Source organism: Euphorbia lathyris, chromosome 5 (genome assembly GCF_963576675.1).
Source record: "Euphorbia lathyris chromosome 5, ddEupLath1.1, whole genome shotgun sequence".
In the NCBI taxonomy this organism is placed as follows: domain Eukaryota; kingdom Viridiplantae; phylum Streptophyta; class Magnoliopsida; order Malpighiales; family Euphorbiaceae; genus Euphorbia; species Euphorbia lathyris.
Window position 1 is genome coordinate 46,923,377 of NC_088914.1, and position 22,759 is coordinate 46,946,135.

Genomic DNA, 22,759 nt, shown 5'->3' on the forward strand with positions numbered 1-22,759 from the left:
TGACAAAATAACAAGCGGCATAATTGAATTAGATTTAAGCAATAGTTTAGAAATTTCTATTCTATTAGGCAAATTAATTATATTATTAGAATATTACCAACATCTCCTTAATATAGGAACTAATGATTTAAATAGGCATATAATGTTAACACGAAAAGTAGTAATGATTAAAAGCCTAATTAATTTCACAATCGTGATTTTTCAGGATTATACACACTAGATAATTGATATATCAGTTGAAAGTCTTAGGATTATTGCTGAAAAACCATTAATTTATAATCAGGATATTAATCAACATATTATAAGTTGTAGAAGAGCATTACAAATTATAGAATTAAAAGATAGACAATTAGAATTAGCACAAGGCGCTTTAGACGCTAAGCGTATGGAAAAGATAAAATTACAGAAAAGAGTTTTCGACTTAGAAGATGAAGTAAAAAGATTAGAAGAAAAACGTAGAGAGCAAGAAGAGACAATAGAAATTCAAAAACAAATAATCACTGAAAGTTACAGACATATTCAAGCTTTAATCAATGGAAGAGAATAAAGAAATAACAGAACAAACCCATACAGAAAATACTAATATCTACTATCAAATGGATACTTATGAAGGTGGTATAACTCAAACTTTAAGTTTTAAACCAGATATTTATCAGAAAATACAAGATGAAACTGAAGAGCTATCTGTAAATAAGATATTTAAAACAAAATGGTTTGAGAGAAATAAAAATATACGATATATTGTTCAGAAGCATGAGAATATTATAGATACAACTACTATAAATGGTAGAGCAAGGATAAATTTAATAACAAATGACGTAATAAAAAGAGAATTATCCAAATTATCACATAAAGAAGCAAAGAAATATAGGAATATTTACTTTGGAGGAATAGAATTCACTATAAAAGCATATTTTCAGAAAAATATCGATACTCCTATTCAAATATATGTATTAGATGATAGAATATTAGATAATATCCAAGATGCCTTAATAGCAGTAGTAAGAGGAAACTTAATTTATCAGAAACTTAAATTCACAATTCAACCAGATTTTAGTATCTCATTAGAAGATAAACATATAGATCTAGCTTTAACACTCTATTATAAATTAGAAGGAATAAGAATGCCCCCAGGAAGTAAAGTAATTAGTATAGAAACAAAAATGATATATGCCCTTACAGGTAATCATCATATCAGAAAACAAAATGATAGGGATATATTAGTACCAAAATTATATCAGGAAATATTAGAAGCACTAGAACATAAAGAAAATTCCATCATAACAATACCAGACGAAATATGTATAGATTTTAATTCTAGAAAACTACAACCAATCCAGAAATTATTACCTAGGATAGAAGGAGGAAGGTTAAGTTTTAAGAAAGAAATAATAAGACAACCGAGAACATTAGATTTATTACATACATATTATGAAGATAAGTTACGAATAAAAGTAATATTATTTAATGAGCTACGAGCAACTGACTGTATAGCTGAAATTAATACAGGAACCAAAAGTTTAGTACATATTAGCCAAATAAATGAGAATAAATGTGAACTAATCGAACCACAAACTTATAACTGTCCAAATAGTACTAGAGAAATAATCATAACTAAAAGCATAAGAATTAGATTTAAAATTCAAGATCTAGAATATGAGATAATTGTAGGAGTAACAGAATATGATAGTACATATGCACTATTATTAGGATACGACTTTTTAAATAAAATAAAATATAAGATAAATAATGAAGGAATTACGATAGAGGACCAAAACAAAATACGGTATATAAATAAAATATGAACATACGACAACAACTTGATAAAAAAGAGAAAAAATTACAAATAATAAAAACTATTATGGCAGAGACAATCATAGAATCTCAAATAAAATATTTAGAAATTGAATCTAAACAACAGAGACTAGAATGTGAAATCAAACAATTAAACTCTTTATTAGAACCACCTAAGAAAGAATGGATCAAACTTAAAGACGGATGGATAAAAAGAATCTACAAAGATGAGTGATCCTAACCAAAAATTAGACCAAATATTTATAGAGATTGTAGCAAAAGAACAATTAAAGAATACTCTTAGTTTAATACAAGAAAACCATATTCAAATCCAAGAAATGATAACACATGAATTAACAAAACTGTGGAATACATCGGAAATACCAACGTTTAAGATAATTTTAGAAAAATTAAACATGTTAGTAGCAAATATTGATAAAAGAAAAAAACCCTTAGAAGAAGAAAGCTCTAGCATTACTTTAGGAGAAAGCTCTAGCATTACTTTAGGAGAAAACCTAACACAAACTAAAACCCCAGAACTAGTACCCATAGATGCATGGAGACGAAATAAAGAACCAATAATGATGGATATAAGTAAAATAAAACCTAAACTCTTTGAAAAGGTGAATAAAACTTTAGATCTTTTAACTGTATTACATAAAAAAGGAAAATTCGAATGGCAGAACAAGAACATAGTGTAATAACATTTCTTAAGAATCACGCCCAAGAAATTATTGAAAAGGAAAAATACAAATATGAACCGCTAAAAAACAGCAAACTCAAAGACAATGATGCTAAACCATCCAATGTAGACGTAAGCACCGAAGCCGAATACCTTCAACTAAAAATCGAAAAACAACATAAAGAAATCAAAGACCTGCAAAAAGAAAACATAAAATTAGTCATAAATTCGAGTACAGAATGGGTCGAAAAATATAAAAAATATAAACACAAATTTAAAAATACTAAAAAAGAATTAAAAGAAACAAAGCTAGAATTAAAACAAACAAAAACAGAGCTAAACCACATTACAGATGAATTAAAAGAATTAAAGGAAGAAGTAAGAGTCTTAAGAACAATGGTTAAAGAAGTAAAAGGGAAAACTATTCACATCAGTAACAGTAGTAGTGATAGTTCAGATAGTTCAGATACTCAAAGTGAAATAAACTAAAAATCATTGGGTATATAGAAGAAGAAAATAAAGATGAAACAAAATTAATAGAAGAAAATCATCAAATAATGAAAGCATTAGAACAAATGAAGAACATTAATGCAATAATAGAAGAACCAGAAAGTGATATAGAAAACAACGAATACAACAACAACTACACTAGGTATGAAGAATCAGATATAGGATCAGAAAATATAGTAAACGAAGATGCCGATAATTATCCAGAAGAAGAAATGATAGACCCCAATTTAGACGTAGTAACTAAAAGAGTACCTACGATTCCACAACATATACCTATAGGCCAACAAGGAGACTTTAAAAAATTTATAGGATCTATGTCTCAAGGATTAAATCCAAATGGATATTTTTTAGACTTAGATAATGTCTATGATGAACAAGAAATAAGTAGACGAATAAATGATTGGAATTTAGGAATGTACATAGCCTTAATGAATTCATCTCACACTGAAAATTTAGATTATATGTATGACCTAATCTCTAAAACAATGATAGGAAAAGTAGGATTTTGGATGGAATCTATAACTCATCAGTTAAGACCACAAATAGAAGCTTGTGCTCATGATTGGAAATCAATGTTATTATTATTCGATATGGTATTAAAAAGAGAATTTTTAGGAGAAAGATGGTTAGTGGCTAGAAACAGTATTTGCTGAAAGAAAAGCTGAAATAATAATGAATTTGAATAACATGAAATGTTGTAAAATTAGTAAATTACCAGAATATACTATCAGTTTTACTAAGTTCTTTTATGAAGCTAGGTTTTTACCACAAGAAGGATTGATATACCAACAACTATATTATAACCACTTACCAAACCCATACAACGTAGAAGTTTCAAAAGAATATACTCAATTAGAACCAAAAGAAAATACATTAGGAGAAAGAATTAGAGTACTACGAGCTTATCTTATGCGAAAATGTGAAGAATATAGAGTTCAACAAAAGGTTAAAAAGGATAAGAAACTCGGATTACGAGAAATATGTGGATTCACGGAAAAACGGTTAGTTTTTGGTTGTGATGATAAAGTTAGGAGAAAATATAGACGATATACTCCTAATCGCACTTATAGACATAATCCGACATATAAGAAGTCTTATACTAACAAGTATGATAATGGACGATTTCGACGAAAACGATTTAGACGATATAAAAATAATCCCGAAAATCGGAACAGATTTAGATATAAACGAAAATTTAGGAAAAGACGAGAAAGACCACTAAGGGATAAAAATACTAAACTTACAGAATGTAAATGTTGGAATTGTAATGAGAAAGGACATTATGCTATTCTGATGTGTATAATGTGTGCAGGATCGCTCTTATGACCCTAAAAAGGGTAGGAAGACAAAAGACCGCTGAAGTAAACATTGTTAAATGAAATTTAACATCCATAATATATTAAACCTTTAAGTGTAACTAATGATAACAAATTAATTTAATTAGAACAAGAGTTATAGAGGAACTCTAGTATACCTTTCAAAGCAATCCTCAGTGGAGACTTCTGAACTCTGCCTGACACCTTCTCATCATCATCATGGGTTATGGCTGTGTTCCAGCATCTCTACACACCTCTTGGATTCGTCTGAAGGCTAACTATTGTTGCTTTATAACTCTGGATCTTTTTAAACTAATATGCTATACGGAAGTTAAACTTAAGTAGTTAACAACTATGGATGCTAAAAGGGGAAGTTTAGAAAGCCATGGATATAGAGAGAAAGAAAGCTTTTATTGCTCAAATCAAGTTATTTCTCATACATCATATGTCTTCTCCTTATATAGGTAGAAGATCAAAGGTGAAATTACCAAAAAGGAGATTACATCATTACAAAAGTTAAAAGTACAAACTTTTAGGTTACACGTGTCGAATGCTTTTTATTTTGCTCTTCCACCTCAAGCTTTACATCTTGCCACTAATCTCTAATGTTTCCACCTCATGCTTTTTCTTTGGACACATGTCTCTTCATATCTTCATGTATTGCCACGTGTTGATCTTATTGCCACCTTTTCTTTAGGTATTGACACCTCGTTCTTATATTTCTTATTTTTCTTATCCATTTTTATCTCATTTTCTAAACAAATGGATCCTCCTCTTTTCCTGGATGGGCTTCTTCTTTGGGCCTTATGGAGTCAATATTCATGGGCTCAGGTCTTATGGGCTCAATTCTAATTAAACATGATTTTCTTGGGCCATATATAGATTCATAATGGGCCAATGTATCTGAACTATGTTTATATTTCTTATCCATCAATTTCGTATGCATTTCTATCAAAATTTGTTGACTCGTTTCATCACCCATTTCCATTAAATAGTTGATAGTTATCATTTCTTCAACTTCTCCATGATTCGATCTGGCTATTATAGCCACCTTTTTATTTCTAATATAGTCTTCGAGTCTACATTTGATCGTATGGATTCCATGTGCTCGTTTTTCTCCTAACCAAGATTTAAAATTTTCTAATTTGCATGGAATGTCCCATTGATGGTCGGAATTATCTACATCAATCTTAGTGTTTCTACCAGTCTTAAAAATCTGAGCAATTATTATTGGTTTCCCTTCTAAGTCCATAGCAGCATCAAAAATTTAAACACAAAATATTCCTCTTCCAAATCTTAATCCAAGTTCGTCAATGGATCTGGGTATGATAGATGGGAGTTTTGAAACACTATTAAGGCTCTCATCAGTCATGACTTTGTCCAGAAATCCATATCGAAATAGTTTCTGAACAACATCTGGACTGCAGTCTTCTGAGCATATATACCTAGGGTATTTGGTCATCTTAATGGTTCTATATACGGTTTGACTCTTCTTATATGTAAAAAATTTCATGATATTCTTATATGCTTCTGTCATTTCTGGAGGGAATTGTATAACCTGGGAGGTTGTGATTTCTGATGAGTTCTGATTAATCAGCTTAGAATGGTTCAAGGTGGTGGATCCTGAGAGTCCACTAGATGAAGTTGGCAGCTCAATTGGCTTCTTATGAAGATCTCCTAACAACTCATAAGATGATCTAGGAGTCATGGTTCGTATATTCTGATTGTTCTGAGACTGGAGTTTCTTGAGTTCTTCCTCAAGATTGTCCAGAAAGTTCTCATGATTTCTGATCATTGCCAGCATCTGGCGGTTCTGATTTCTGATTTAACATGATTCAATACACTAAACATTCATTTTAGGAATATGAGCCTATGGTTTTTGAGGAAGTATCAATTTAGGCTCCACATACAAATTAGCACCAATATAGGCTTAACTTTTAAAAAATGGTATTAATTTAGGCCTAAATTAATAGGAATGAAGTGCCCAATCCGTTATCGAGGCCTAAATTAATACCATTTTTTAAACGTTATACCTATATTTGTGCTATTTTATACGTAGAGCCTAAATTGAAACCATAGGCCTATTTTGATACATTATCCCTTCATTTTAATCAGAGCTAAGCCTCTATCACTCTATCATTCAAACCACAGAATCATGATATTTAGGTACAGTAACTTAGGAACTAAAACTTCTAAGCTTGTTAATTAACAAGATATAAAGTATTCATCACAAAATAACTTTTTCAGGTTCAATTTTCTGAGAATTAATCAGATCTGTATGCATACCACATCTATTGATACAAGCTATTTTAGAACACGTATTTGCTATTTTCTGAACTTTCTGAAAATTCTATCATGTATTTGAGCTTGAACAAAAAAATTCAAATGGTCAGAAATTTAACAGGCAACTATAATTATAAAGCAAAATCTAAACAAAACCAATGAAAAGATAGTAAAAATACAATTTAATTTACCTGAAAACTACCAACTGAAAGAGGGAAGTAGAAAATAACTCTGTAAGAACATAAAGGAGAAGAAATAGCCAACAAAACTTCATTAAAAGAAGGTCTACAATGGTAGCAAAGTATCTAAAAATTGCTAATCGAAGAAGAGAATAAAATAGCTTAGGAAATGTACTTACCAATATAAGTGTACTTACTTTAAGATGATGTCTGAATCATTTTTGTTAGAAACTTCCAGCCAAAAAGCCTACAGAATTTAAATGGAGGCACACTCACCACCTATTATACATTCAAAACCAATTTTTAAATAGGGGCACACTCACCGCCCATTATACATTCAAAACCAACAATTTTAGTGCAAACAACAAAGAACACAGAATGTTGGTGATGACCATTTCAATTATGCCCAACTTGAACCCAAGAATTTATATCTTACACCTCTGCCAATCCTTTTTTTTTTGTCATTGACACACTAGCATTTATATCTCTAGATTTGATGATGACCATTTCAATTATGCCCAACTTGAACCCAAGTAGAATGGACTAGAACATCTACTTGAACGGATCTAAGATTTTTCATGTCAATGACAAAAAAAAAGGATTGGCAGAGGTGTAAGATATCCCTTCATAATCATGTAGGTGGCTAAGTATTTTGAATTTGAAACCAACTTGCTTGGCGCAGATAACAACAACTTTGAGATAGGTTAATTGCTTTGGGGTTACGATGATTAATGGTTTGGGGTTTCTGTTGTGTTCATTTGAGCATTGCGAATATGGGCTCGGAAAACAAAACTAAAGTTTGAATGTGTCTTTGGAAATACAATATCTAAAAGTTTAGGGGGTTATGTTCTTTTCTAAGTGTTTAATTAAGGATGTATACACTGCATTGTGATCAGTAGCAGTGACAACATTAGAGGTGTTAGCAACAGCGGAAGCAACTATGAGAATCGAAAATATTTGTACTAAAGGAAAATCTACTTTACTTTAAAACACTTCATGTCCTTTTCTTTTTATATTTAAATCTCTTTTGGAAAACAAAAAATCATTTTAAAATGTAGTACAAGAAAAACCAATGGGGGTTGTTATGAAGTGGTTAATTGGCACTAGAGGGAACACATACCATTAACTTGGTTACTGTCGATGCAAGTTCTGAATTCGGCACACAAAAATCCGATGCTTATGTTTGATTTGATTAATAGTGTGAAGACACGATCATATTCTATCAAATTTATGCTTCTAATCAGGAGAATCAAACATCTAAAGCCACATGTTTGTAGTGTAATAGAACTGCAAAACCAGATAAAGCGACACACTATTAAGTGTTCTATCAGCCTGTGCTTAGTTGAGAGCTGTGGATATAGGTATCTGGATCTATGTGTACATAAAGAAGTAAGAGATTAAGTTAAATTTTCATCTAACAACCTCATTTATTGACAAATATTCTAAATATGGTGATGTAGAGAAAGCCCTTAAGGTTTTCGATTTAGCAAAGAGACAAAATGTGCTTGTTTTGTGTTAGTAATTGGTAAATTTCTACCAATATATTTCTACCCTTGTTTAGAATTATAAATTAAGAACAAGAATTTCTTAGCCCATATATTGTAATTCAAGAAAATTTATGCAGAGAGCTGCAGAACATAAAAACCAGAAATTTTATGTAGAGAGCTGCCAAACATGATACAAAAATGCATACCCACTAAATTAGCATAGCAAACATGATGCAAAATCACATAGCCACAAAATCTAATACTTCATATGTATAACAGGTTCAAAGATTAATTTGAGTAAAGCCCTTCATAACAAAAGCTATTATAAAAAGCATTACCAAAACCGACGATGAAGCCAACAGAACCAATTCCCACAGAAAACAAAAATCTTTTTGAGCGGCAATAACCGCTTCCTCAGGAAGATAAGACAGCCGCGACACTCCTATCTATTTTCAGGCCGTCAGAGTTAATAGATATAACGAAGGAAATAATCAGAAACCGAGTAGAAGATAATCAACCCTAGTATATTAGATCTACCAAAAATTGGGGAAGAATATTGAATCAAAAAATCCATGGGAAAGAACTTGAATGAAATTTTGGGGAAAGTAATTTTTGTGGCAAAGAATTTGGGGAAAAGTAATGAAGGAAACTGAAGAATCGGTTTTCAGACCTAGTGGCTGGGAAAGGGCTAATCTGTGATATGAAATTTTGGCGCAAATAACTTTCTTTTTCTCCCGCCCATGGAAAAAGTAAATTAAATTAATATGTTTTTCTTATTATAAACAAAAGAGTTGAAATTAATGTTAGAACCATTAATATTTTTTCCACGAAATAAATTATGTGGTTTAAGTAATTTTACGCTACGGTTAATTTTTTCTCGTGGCCTTAATTGAATTAGCCACGGGAAAACAAATTACCGTGGCATAAGTGTTTGTTTGCCACGAAATAAAATTACCTGTGGCATGAATATATCAGGAGATTTTAAGTTTGTAGTGGAATCTGTTTTTCCCGTGGCTAAATGAAAATACGCCACGAATTTTCAATTCTCGTGGCATGATTCGTGGCGCAAGTGATAATTTGTTGTAGTGTTTATTATGCCAGTCACACACTGTCAGGTGCACAATTAAATTACACCACAACCGAGAAAGAAATGCTAGCGGTAGTTTTTACATGTGATAAGTTTAGGTCATACTTGTTAGGTTCTAAAGTTATTATTTATACTGATCACACAGCTTTAAGGTATCTATTTGCTAAAAAAGATGCAAAACCGCGTCTGATTAGATGGGTTTTGTTATTACAAGAATTTGATATAGAAATCAAAGACAAAAAGGGAGTAGAAAACCTTGTCGCCGATCATCTATCAAGACTCGAAGATGAAAACGGTCCTATAGGTGAAACTATCGGTATACGAGATGATTTCCCTGATGAATATCTCTATCAAATAAAGAGTGTCATGTCACCATGGTATGCGGATATAGCAAATTATCTCGCAGCTAACATTGTTCCAGAAGGGTTAAATTTCCACCAAAAGAAAAAGTTCTTTTCTGACATCAAAAAGTATTTTTGGGAAGCTCCTTTCTTGTTCAAAACTTGTGGGGATGGTATGATTAGGAGATGCGTTAGTGAAAATGAATACGGGTCTATAATGTCAGAATGTCATTCTAGCTCTTATGGAGGGCATAACGGCGTTAGTAAAACAATGGCTAGGATATTAGAATGTGGATTCTTTTGGCCTACGTTGTTTAAGGACGTTCGTGTTGGTCCCGTGTAACGTGACAAGATTAGTTCCAAGGGGGGGATAGGAACTACTCTAAATTTTTATCAGTTAAGGCTGACTTCTTTTCTTTGAAAATGATTTACACAGCGGTGCTGAGTAGTTTAAGACACAAACTTAGTCAACTAGTGACTAAGACTGTTTCTTTTCTTGAGTCAGGAGATAGCACTTGAGTCTATTCCTGAACTCAGCTTCTCAGTACACTATACTCAGTGTGAGTTCGTTACTTAGTCAGTTTTATAGCAAGCAATTTATATAAAGGAGTTAAGGGTTAGAAATATGTTACTCAGCAGACGTATCCTGGTTCGGCCTCTCCGCCTACGTCCAGTCCCCGGAATTCCTTCCGAGCTTTTTGAATCCTCTACTGAGCTCTTTAAAGGTAGAGCACGAAACCTTTTACAACAGAAGCTGATTATACAAGAGTACCTTCCTCTATTCCTCTACTCACTCCTATCTCTACTACTGAGTACTATACCGAGTACTCAGCTTCTCCTTTCTATACTTCTAGAAATGATAAGTGTTTGTCCTAAACAACAGTTGCTAAGACACTTTAGATGAATAAGATCACTCTAGACTTTTACACAAGATTGGAATTGGTGTAAGATTTGCTTTGCTTTTCTCACAGAATTTCGAATATCAATTTGGTCAGCGTTTCGACTTGATTGAAGATCTGCATCGAATGAAGCATTTGAGAGGCCTATTTATAGTGACACTTAAAGCACCGGTGATTTCGAATTTCGAAATAACCGTTGGAGGGAAACGGCTTCCTGTCGCTTTCACTCAGTACGTGCTCAGCGTCCTCGGCCAATAACATTATTGTATCTTCTGTCTTCGGCAGTGCTCAGCAGCTTTTCGTCAGATAAAACAGAATGTTTCCACATTTATAGTAAAGTCTTCCAGTCAGCTTTCTGCGTCTTCTGAGCTTTACCCAAAGTAGAAATACTTTGTCTCTAAGTTTGTTCAGGTCAACTGCTGAGTGGAATATCTTGTCGCTCAACTCAGCAGCTTCATCTTGAAGCTATTTAGACGAAGGCTTCTCGATCCTTCTCCAAGCTGGGCTTGTGTTTTACTCAGTACGACAGCGTTTTGTTCTTCTTGGGCCGTGAGGCTATGATCCATTAACTTGGGCTTGACTCTCTTTCATGGGCCTTGGGGCCATTTAACTTAATGTCTTATAAATCAAATAACTCAACATTGAACAAACACATTAGTGTGAATAATTCAAAGCATTTAAATTTAATGTGTTAGAATATTTTTATCATTAATATGAATAATTTTGTCAAATCAAAATCATGTGAAAAGGTGTTTCAACAAACTCCCCCATTTTGATGTTGGCAAAAATATTCAATAAGGAACTCAGTGTTGACAAAATTAAGGAACTCAGTGGAAAGGTATGAGCAAGGAACTCAGTGTTGACGTCTTAAAAATTAAGGAACTCAATGTTGACGTCTTAAAAATATTCAATAAGGAACTCAGTGTTGAGCTCCCCCATGATGATTGACCTTTTCTTAACTTCTTAAGATTCTCCCCCGTAAGGGTTGAGCCGCTGACTTAGTTTTACTTTAAACATTTTAAGGTTTAATCAAGTAAGTCTAAAGTCAGTGTTCAGAGTTAGGTCAGTTCTTGGACCAGGCTCATTTTACTCAGTTTCGATATTAAGTTAAGCGGAAGATTAAGTTCAAATATCAGAGTAAGCTGAGTGAGTTAGTTGAGGCTGAGTAGTTTTACTCAGTGGCCAAGTACATGATTAATTCAATGTTGTCAAGCTTTAGTTACTTTGTTCAATTCGAATAAGAAGACATGTGGGACAAGTCATGAATTTAGATCAACGCAGCAGATAGGCATAAAGTGATAAACAGATAACACAAATGATTTAATGAAGATACGATTATATTTAGCACAGAACATGTCATCAGCAAATATACAAGTTTACAAATATCTATCGCTTAATGTTGACAGACACTTGGTTAGATTTGGGCTTGGTTTGCTGACTAGACTTGTGTGTATCTTGTTGCTGGGGTTGAGTGCTAGGAGGGTCAGCAGAAGTGGAACCAAGATGTTGTTTCTTTGGTTGAGTTCCAGCTGGGTGTTTGTCTTTCTCCCCCTTTTTGCCAGCATCAATAGGCTGAGGGACAGCAGCATAAAACTTCCCCTGATTAACAGCATGAGTTAGGGCAGCCGAATAGTGTTTGAGTTGAGACGTACTATTCTTAAGGCCGTCAAAGACTTTCATCCCACCAGCCATTTCTGTCGACAGAATTTCCATATGTGAGCTGATGACGCTGAGGATGAACTCAAGTGACTTGCCCATCCATGTGATGGAGTCGGTCATTTTTGCGTAGGATTGATGGTACATCTTGAGCAAGCCATCATCATAATGGTGGCGCTGATTAGATTGGTGTGTGATATGGTCATAAGTGGCCTTGGCAAGTTGAAAGATCTCAGATGACTTTGCCTGGTCAGTTTGCATTTCTTCTCTTGATAAGTTGAGCATGCGAATGGCTTCAGCGATTTGTTCTATTGTGCATTGGGAGGAAGAAGCAACCAATTCGCGAGTAGCGGTCAGCTCAGTGAAGACTTGAGTGACTTGAACTGACTTAGCCACATCAGAGTTGGCGACAGATAGAGCATTCAGCTTCCCTTCAATTGTGTCCATGTGTTGCACCATGTGCAGATGAAGGTTTGCCATTTTGGTAGCGAACTCCTGCTTTGGTTGCTGAGCGACCATATCAGTGAGTACATATAAGAGCTCCTTGAGGCTTTTTAGTTCAGTTAGAAGCTAGGTGATAGTGCTCAGTTGCATAGCCTCAGCAGAACGACACTCAGTATCAGTAGCATGAGTGCGTTGGATGTCTTGAATCAGTTCTTGAGCAGCTTGTGAATTCTCAAGAACTGAACCTTGGTTGGCAGCAGGTGGTTGTTCATTTGATTTCTCTCCAATATTGGAGTTGCCTTCTGGTTGAGGTGAAGGTTGACCAATTTGAGTAGCAGACTGAGTGCAAAGATCAGCTGCAGGAATTGATGGATTTGCTAACTGCTCAGGAGGAGGAGTGAGTGGTGCAGTAGCATTGTCTAACTGCTCAGTGTCAGTTGGGAGCTGAGTATTTACTTGTGGAGGAGTCAGCTCGAGATTGTCCTGAGCAGGAGATTTCTTAGGTACTTGTTCATTTTCTTGAACAGTAGGTTCTTCGATCACATGCTCAGTTGAGGAACGGGCAGCGGTGTTGATGCGCCCTCACCTAAGGTTAGATGAGAACTCACTAAGGGATAAGTGTACCCCGTCGTTATCAAGTAATAAATTTCTGGTTTAAGTCCAGGTTATCGTCCACAGGATTTATTTCTGCAAGTACCGAGCTACTCGATCTCGGATGTTATCTAGGCTTAGGGGGTTTTGAGTTTGTTTGATTAAATTAGTCTACTCCTAGGTTGAATTATGCTACTCCTAGCTAAGTTATCCAATTCTAACTAAGTTATTCTACGCCTAATTAAGTTACTCTACCCCTAATTAAGTTAAACTACTCCTAAGTGATCTTTTACCAATGCAATTAACCGAAGAAACATCAAGGGATACGATGATAATGAAAATAGAATGTTTAAACAATTGAATTGAAACCTAAGTCACTTGTGTCCAAGGCGATTAACCCGACCTATCCTCCTAAAGTCCCTAGTTCGTGATTCCCTTGTAAGGCCGAAACTAGCTCTAAGGCTCAGTAATTTGGGCTTAATCTTCTATAGGGTCGTCAATCCTATAGGCACTGACTAGGTCAGATTCAGCTCGCAATATGTGCCAACCTAATTTTGGGATTATCGAATGAGTTAAACCAATCAGACAAAGCGTAAGACAAAGATTAAAACATCAAAACAATTGAATAAACAAGAACTATAATATATATCAAAGATGGAAACATTGTCACGAAGTTACAATAAACCTAGAATTCATAGCATGTATCAGAGGCTAGACAGAATGTAAAAGAAGAAAAATCCCTTTCAGGGAACCTGTCTACCAATGCAGGCGTCTTTCTAGGATTTAAGGATGAAGCTTGAGCAATCCTCGGTGAATGGAGCTTCGGAGGTGTCTTCATTGGAGGTTTGAAGGATATGGAGGAGGTGGAGAGGATTTCTCAAGGTGAAAAGCTAAGAAAATTACAAAGGGAAAAGATATCTAAATTACAATGGAAAAATCCTATTTATAGACGCGGCTCGGGCCTCGTTTTGACCTATTTTCGTGTCCTTATTGGTGTAGGAAGACGTGGGGCCAATCGTGGCTTCGTGGGGGCGGAATTGGTCTTTTTTACCAATTCCCGCAGGGCTACTCGCCGAGCAGGGCGAGCTGCTCGCGACGAGCAGGCATAGCCTGCTCGGCGAGTAGGCCTCCAGGGGCCTGCTCGGCGAGCAGAAATGGCTCACGGGGCCCTGCTCATCGAGCGTTTTTCACCCGGAATGCTCCCGAAGCGTGTCGAACAACCTCGATGTCCTTTTTCGCCCGAATTTAAACCTGCGCACGTATAGAAACTCCAGATAACATTAGTCCAAAAGCTAAATTGATCCGTCAATCGCTTATTTTGAGTAAACGCTTCGTTTGGTGCGACTTTTGACGGACCAATTAGCTTCAAAAGATAACGGAATTATACTATGCATGTTATTTCGGCCGTATTTGCCTAAATTGATCACAAAATGAGCCTAAACGGCGAAAAGTAAATAGAACGTTTCCAATTTCTAACTTACTCACACAAAAGCATTTAAATGCGAGAATTGCTCGCTTATTAACTAAATAACTCTAAAACCCGTCCTAAAACCGTACCCAAAGATATGGGTTTTTGACCCCTATCAGGTGTCAGCAGACTTCTGACCTTGAGAAGCATCAGTTTTGGCATGTTCCTGATTGTGAGAAACAGAGGCTTGATTTTCCTTGACTAGCGTGGATTTGGCAATTGGTTTGGAGAAGAAGTTGAAATCCAAATCAATTAGTTCATCAATTGGTTCAGGAAGAGGAGAATCATCTAAAATGTCAAACACAGGTGGTTTGTGTGCCTTCTTCGTATATCGTTTGTCACTGCCTTCTTTAGAAAGGTTTGAAGAAGGGAGTTGGTCAGTGGTGTTGGATGACTCAAGATGGACTTGCTCAGCCTCGGTAGTAGTGGTGTCAACAGTTGACTTAGCACTAGGCTCAGTAGCCGGATTTTTGGAGGTTGATTTACTTGGCACACTTTTCTTTTTCTGCTCAGCGGAGACAGACTGTTTCTGTTGATTGTTTGATGGTTGAGTGCTTTTATCAGATTCATGAGCTCGCAGAAAGAAGGAGTCCTTTGGAATAGAGATATCCAGAGGAGTTGCATTCAAAGGAGTAACTCTGGAGACCTTCTTTCTCTTTAGGGGTGGCTCAGTATTCTCTGGTTCAGCATCAGTTTCCTTGTCAGTGGCAGGTCGTTTTTGGGCAGCTTTGGTAGGTTCAGCTTTCTTCTTAGTGGACTCAGCTTGATTGGGTTTTGCTAGTACCACTTTAATTCTTTTGGCAGTTTGAAGTGCCGGTATAGACTTTGGTACAGCTGAGGCGTCTGCCTTTCTCTTTTTCCCTTTATAGGTTGGCTCAGCTTCCTCTTCATCTTCGATCACCGTATCCTTTCCTTTCTTTGATTTAAAGGGAAGGCTGTGTCCGAGTCCAATAAGATTTTCAATAGTGATTTCTGTTCCTTGTATGCTTTCTTCATCCTCAAAGCTGATCTTGTGATCCTTGAGAATCTCGGTGATGAGAGATCCCATTCGAAGTGCTCCAGTGCTTCGTTGCATAGCCCCGATCAAGAATACAGGCATGTTCAGAGGTTTATAGTTCAGTATGTGCCATAGGAAACACTACTCGAAGTTGGATGTAGAGGATGCGGCATGGACCTTTGGGTATAAGTAGTTGGTCAGCAGGTAGTGGGCGTGTCTTTGATGCTGAGTAAGTGAAGTGCATGAGACTTCGTCGACATGCCCTTTAGGCTTGCAGAAGGTGGCAGTGTATTTGACCTTTTTATAGTCATTGGTTTTTCTCAGCTCAGCTCCTTCGTCCTTCAAGTCTAAAAGAGCGGCTAGATATGAGCGGTTGATGATGATTTGCTTTTTGTTGACATATGTGACTAGAAAATCAACATCGTCTGTAGCAACCAGTAGATTTGAGTAGAACTCAGTTACAAGCCTTGGGTAGGTTAGCCCGTTTAAGGAAAAAAGTTTGGTCCATCCGTTTTTGGATATCCAGTCACTGTAGGTTTTCTCAACTTCGATGAAGCTCTTTGAGAACCAGCGTGAAGCGACGACATCAAGTCATTCAACGTTTGAGAAAACGGATCGAAAAGTTCTTTCCTCAACCTCCTTTGATTTCTTGCCCTTGTCCTTCTTCTTCTTCTTTGAAGGAGTTGAGTGCTCAGTGTTGGGATCTATACCAATGATGCTGATCTCATCCATAGGTTTGTCATGCTGACTATGACCAGTGTGAGCTGATAGGGGTATTTTACCCCTATCTTTTAGCATGATTTACGGATTGATTTTGGATAAAATAAATAAGTTTAATTACAAAAATAAAGCGTTTTGATAAAATAAAGAAATAAAAATAAATTTCGTACTTTCAATTGATTTTCCGTGTTTTTGATTAGTTTAGGAAATAAAAACGTCAAGCTAACTCGGCTCGTAAGATTTGTATTTCAGGTACGAGCAAGGAGCAAAAATCTACTCAAATACGCGGGGCGTATCATCCTATACGCGGGGCGTAAAACATGGTGTCAGGAATAATTGCCTTATCCCCAGACACCACATAGAACTGACTCAGCATACGCGAGGCGTATGACATATGTCGGAAATGATTGGCCTAATCCTGAAAGTCAGACTGCACTGTCTCCTTGAGTCAACTCTTTTACGCGGGGCGTACTTCAACTACGCACGGCGTAAAAGCTCCAATTCAAGCAATAAAACTTCAGAGACTCAAACACGCGGGGCGTACTTTAGCTACGCAGGGCGTGCTTGAGACAACAAGACACGGAATTGGTCCACATGCAGGAGATTTCTGACGGAATGGGCACTTACACGGGGCGTAGACCACCTTACGCGAGGCGTATCATGGGATTTCTGCACCAAATAATGTTGCTCCATACTTGTGCTTTGTGAAGTTACAATTTTGCCCCTAGCTTGATGTATAAATAAGAGTGACTAGCACTCATTTAGACACCTTGAACATAGCTACATTTTGCTTCTTTTAGATAGTTGTTGTATAGTTTTGGTTTTAAGATTCAGTTTATGTAATAAAACTCTCCCACCTCGAGAGCTTATTCGGTTATTCCGGCATTCCATCAACGTTCCGCTCCATCATTCGTCACCAAGCTCGAGAGTTCCACCTCCAAGTTCTAAGAGACGGCCTTGAGTCCGGTTGGCTAGTTCCGAGGGCCGATTCTTCCCTCTTCGCTTGCTAATTAGCTTGCACTCTTCCTATGTACTAGGCTTGGTTGTATTCCTCATTTATGCTTTCCACATTTATAATACGTGATTTGCAATTTCCGTTTCTATATACGTGTTGATGTTTATTACTTGTTTTGATACTCGTAATTGACTATTATGTAGGGGGACGCGATTTCCGACGCCATTCGGGCTATCTTTAGGGATTCATATAGGTGTTGCCCTACCGGAAGTGACGCTCCGGAAACCGTAGGAATTGACACACCACGGAACTTACGGGCCCTAGTTTATGATCCCTAGCATTAGACACGCCTTGACTAGGAACCACGTAGTCTAAGTACTTCACGGGTCGGTCAAACTACACGTAGTCTAAGTACTTCACGGGTCGGTCAAACTACACATAGTCGTCTTTGCAATAGTAAATCTTCAATCGGATATACTCGGAGTCATTGCTCATTATGTTTATAACTTATCGTCACCCATATCACTCCGTGAAGTTTTCCGTTACATAAATTTGTCTCACCAATAGGTTAGGAGTAGTTTGTAGTTGTGTCTCACACCAACCCAAAGTAATCACCGCTTAAATAACATACGAAACCGAGTCGTCTAATACTTGTAATTATAAATCCCGTGGATTCGATACCCGGTCTTAACCGGATTATTACTTGATACGATGGGGTACACTTGCCCCTAAGTAGTCGTAGTGTCTAGTGGAGTTAGAACATTTAAAAGATCATATCCATAGTTATAGCGCAATCATCGTAATACACATTTAGTCGTTATTAGAAAAGCTCTACACTAGGCGCCGCACACGCATCATGAGCCTCATCTTCTGGGGTCTCAACATATTCTTGCTCAGGTGGAGAGCCAGGATTGATGTCTGAGCGATTATCTTCATACTGGTCGTCAGAAATATTCTGGGAATCAGACATGGTGTTCTTGAGAACGTCTTTGAAAAGGCTTAAAGATTAGAAATTTGAGAGAGAGAGAGAGAAGGTTTGAGTGCGAATTTCAAGCGTAGAAGGTAAATAGTGAGAATTTGTTCACTATTTATAGACGATAGTTGGTGACTTGATAGGTCGAAAGGAATGGTGGGAATTTGAACCATCGAAAGTCAGTTATTACTGACATTAATTGCGAGAAACGGCGCGTGCTTTTACTAATGATGACGCTTACGTCATCCTAGAGGCTACGTAACTACGCGTGCAAACCCTAATTGTGCAAGTTGCTTTACTCAGCAACGTAGTTACTCAGCAGTTCAGGTTCTGAGTGTATACAGCAGTTTTAATTCATTGTATGGTAAAAGATACTCAGCATGTATAGCAACTCAACATGTATAGCAACTCAGCATGTAATAAATCACTCAGCATGAATCATACTTAGATTTTATTGAAGAGGATTAAACATACCGATAGCTTCTCTAAGAATGTTAAATTGCTCATGAGCCATCGGCTTGGTGAAGATATCTACAAGCTGCTCATTCGTTGGGACGTAGGTCAACTTAATCTCTCCCTTGAGTACATGGTCTCTAATAAAGTGATGTCTTATGCTGACGTGCTTCATCCTGCTGTGTTGGATTTGGTTCTTTGATAGGTCAATGGCACTCTTCTTATCACATTTGACTTCAATTGTTTTAGTCTGAACACCATAATATTCTAGCTGTTGCTTAATCTAGAGGACTTGAGCAACACAGCTTCCAGCAGCAATGTACTCAGCTTCAGTGGTTGACAAGGCTACTGACGACTGCTTCTTACTGAACCAAGACACAAGACAGCTCCTATGGAAATGACATCCTCCTAAGGTGCTTTTTCGTTCAAGCTTGTCTCGTCCGTAGTCAGCGTCAGTGTATCCAATGAGTGTGAAATCATAAGTATTGGGATACCATAAACCTGCATTCACTGAGCCTTGCAAATATCTAAGGATTCTTTTTTACAGCTATGTAATGAGATTCCTTAGGGTTAGATTGATATCTAGCACAATAACATACTGAGAACTGAATGTCCGGTCTACTAGCAGTTAAGTAGAGTAGAGAGCCAATCATACCTCGGTACAATTTTCTATCTACTGACTTACCATTTTCATCAGCGCAGAGGACAGTGTCAGTGCCTATTGGGGTAGATATTGACTTGCAGTTCTCAAGTTCATACTTCTTCAATATCTCCTTAGCATACTTAGTTTGACTGATGAAGATGCCATTTTTCCCTTGTTTGATTTGAAGTCCAAGGAAGAAGTTGAGTTCTCCCATCATTGACATCTCAAACTCAGTCTGCATCTGCTTACTAAATTCCTTGCACATGGATTCATTAGTGGCACCAAAAATAATGTCATCAACAGATATCTGAGCCAGTAGGGTATCTTTACCCTTCCTCTTAATGAATAAGGTTGTATCAGCTTTACCTCTGACATAATTTCTAGTCAACAGGAAACTGGTCAGCCTCTCATACCAAGCACGTGGTGCTTGCTTGAGACCATACATAGCCTTTTTGAGCTTATAAACGTGGTTTGGGAACTTGGGATCCTCAAACCCTAGAGGCTGATTAACATAGACTTCCTCGTTTATAACTCCATTAAGGAATGCACTCTTAACATCCATTTGAAATAACTTAAAGTTCATGTAACTAGCATATGCACATAAAATTCTTATAGCCTCTAGCCTTGCCACTGGGGCGAAGGTCTCACCGCAGTCAATACCTTCTTGCTGACTATAGCCCTGAGCTACAAGTCTTGCTTTGTTCCTGACTACATTCCCTTGTTCATCTAGCTTGTTGCGGAATACCCATCTTGTTCCTATGGTCTTCTGGCTTTTTGGGTTTGGCACTAAGTCCCATACTTCATTTCTTCTGAACTGATCAAGTTCTTCTTGCATTGCACTCATCCAGAACTCATTATGCTCAGCTTCAGAGAAGTTCTTTGGTTCCAGAACTGAGATGAATGCAACGTTGCTGAGGTATCTCCTGAGTTGATTTCTTATCATCAGGGTGTTTCCAGGAGCATCAAGAATAGCACTCTTTGAGTGTCCTCTTGGTATTCTGATCTCTTTTGGTAGAGTGATGTCTTGAGCTGGTTGTGTTTTAACAATCTCTGCAGGTATAGATTGTTCAGTGAAAACAATTTGAGTTTCGCTTTTACCTTTGGTCAGCCCTTGAGGTAGTGACTCAGCGGCTATTTCTTGGTCAGCAGGTGCTGAGTATGGATCATCCTCAGTCAGTTGTTTGTCTTTTCCTGCAGGGTTAGTTTCATCGAACTCAATGTGGACGGACTCTTCTAAGACCTGAGTTCGTTTATTGAAAATTCTATATGCTTTGTTGTTTGTTGAGTATAGCCTAAAAAGATAGCTTCATCAGCTTTTGAATCAAACTTAGCAAGGCTGTCTTTAGTATTTAGAATGAAACATTTACAACCGAAGGCACGAAAGTATCCAATGTTGGGTTTTCGTCCTTTCCAAAGTTCGTAGGGGGTCTTTTTTAATATAGGTCTGACTAGAGCCCTATTAAGTATGTAGCAAGCTGTGTTGACGGCTTCTCCCCAAAAGTACTTTAGAAGCCTATTCTCGCTCAGCATTGTCCTGGCTATTTCAACCAAGGTTCTGTTTTTCCTCTCAACTACCCCATTCCATTGAGGCATTCTAGGAGCATAAAAGTTATGGTCAATGCCTCTGGCTTCACAGAATTCAACAAACTATTGGTTTTTGAATTCTCCACCATTATCACTTCGGATGTGAGCTAACTTTAGGTCTTTATCATTTTCAAGTTTTCTTACTAATGTTGAAAACGTCTCAAAAGTTTCATCCTTGCTACTCAGCAAGATGATCCAAGTGTACCGAGAAAAGTCATCTACAATGACCAAGGAAAATCTCCTACCACCCAAGCTCAGCGGCTGGACTGGTCCGAAAAGATCCAAGTGTAGCAACTCTAGTGGACGTTTGGTTGAGACAATGTTTTTAATGTGAAAAGATTTTTTAGTTTGTTTTCCATACTGACAAGCATTGCATAATTGATCCTTTTCGAACTTAAGTTATGGCAGTCCCTCAACTAATTGCTTTCTTGCTAATTTGGCCAGGAGGTCCATGCTTACATGACCAAGTCTCCTGTGCCATAGCCAGAAATTTTCTTCCTTTGACACTAAGCATATATTTTTTGAAAATTTCTTTTCCAAATTCAGCATAAAGACATTATCAACACGAGGGGCAGTTAAAATTAATTCATTTGTTTTTTCCTCGAGTATTTTACATCCAGTGTCATCAAATATAACTTTTCTTCCGTTGTCACACAGCTGAGCTACGCTCAGTAAGTTATATTTAAGTCCACTGACTAGGGAGAGTGACTCAATAGTAGGATTACCACCAACGGTTCCTGACCCTACTATCATACCCTTTTTGTTGTCTCCGAAACTTACGCTTCCACCTCATTTACGCACAAGTGTGATGAACTGAGTTTCATCACCAGTCATATGCCTCGAGCATGCGCTGTCAATGTACCACATCTTTGACTTCTCAGCACACCTCAGGCTTACCTGCAATATAACTAGTTATCTTTAGGTACCCAAGTCTTTTTGGGTCCTTGTTTGTTAGGCTCAGCAGGTGAAACATCATGTTTAATCTTATGACGACACACTTTGACAGTGTGCCCATTTTTCCCACAGAAGTCACAGCTGACCTTCCGTTGGGGATATCTCACTGGCTGGTCAGTACCCCAATGCTGAGCATGCCAGCACACCTTTGTGGTGTGTCCTTTCTTCCCACAGAAGTCACACTGGACATTCCACTGAGGATTCCATCTCTGCTGACTAGTACTTCGGTACTGAGTGTTCAGAGGAATATTTCTTTTATTCGGAACCTTGAATTGGTTCTGAATAGATGTGATGTCCTTTCTCAGTTTCTTAGAATCTGATTGGACCTCAGAGACAAACTTGTGTATAATTTCCATGTTGTTATGCAACGTTGAGTTGTCTTGGAGAAGATATCGAAGGTCACTGAGTTTGACCTCTTCAATCTCATCGCATCGCCTGCTGAGTGCTCTAACCTTCTTGTTACACCTTTTGATAAGTGTGTAGAGGTCACTCAGGGCATTTATCAGTTCATTTCTGGGCAGGGGTAGTGACATTACCTCAGTTGAGTGTTCCTCATTGTCAGATGCAATGGAGGGGTCAGCACGCTCAGAAACACAAGGCTCAGCAAGCTCATCAACCATGAAGCAAATCTTTGCTGACTCGGTGGCATCAGCTTCTGATGATGATGACTCATCACTGTCACTCCAGGTGGCCACCATTGCCTTCTTGATGTTCTTTTTTTCCTTCTTCAAGGTAGGACAACT

The 22,759-nt window shown here is 37.1% G+C and overlaps 1 long non-coding RNA gene across 2 annotated transcripts; it reads right to left on the reverse strand.

Moving 5' to 3' along the window:
* Positions 1 to 2,418: 2,418 nt before the first annotated feature.
* LOC136228779 (uncharacterized) lies at positions 2,419 to 8,971 on the reverse strand. 2 transcript variants are annotated; one of them, XR_010688840.1, is made up of 3 exons: positions 8,590 to 8,971; positions 6,777 to 7,043; positions 2,419 to 2,671 (listed from the first exon to the last, which is right to left on the reverse strand). It is a non-coding gene; the product is annotated as an uncharacterized lncRNA (long non-coding RNA). The 2 variants fall into 2 exon arrangements; XR_010688839.1 differs by lacking the exon at positions 2,419 to 2,671 and having other exon boundaries at positions 6,479 to 7,043.
* Between the last annotated feature and the right edge of the window lie 13,788 nt (positions 8,972 to 22,759).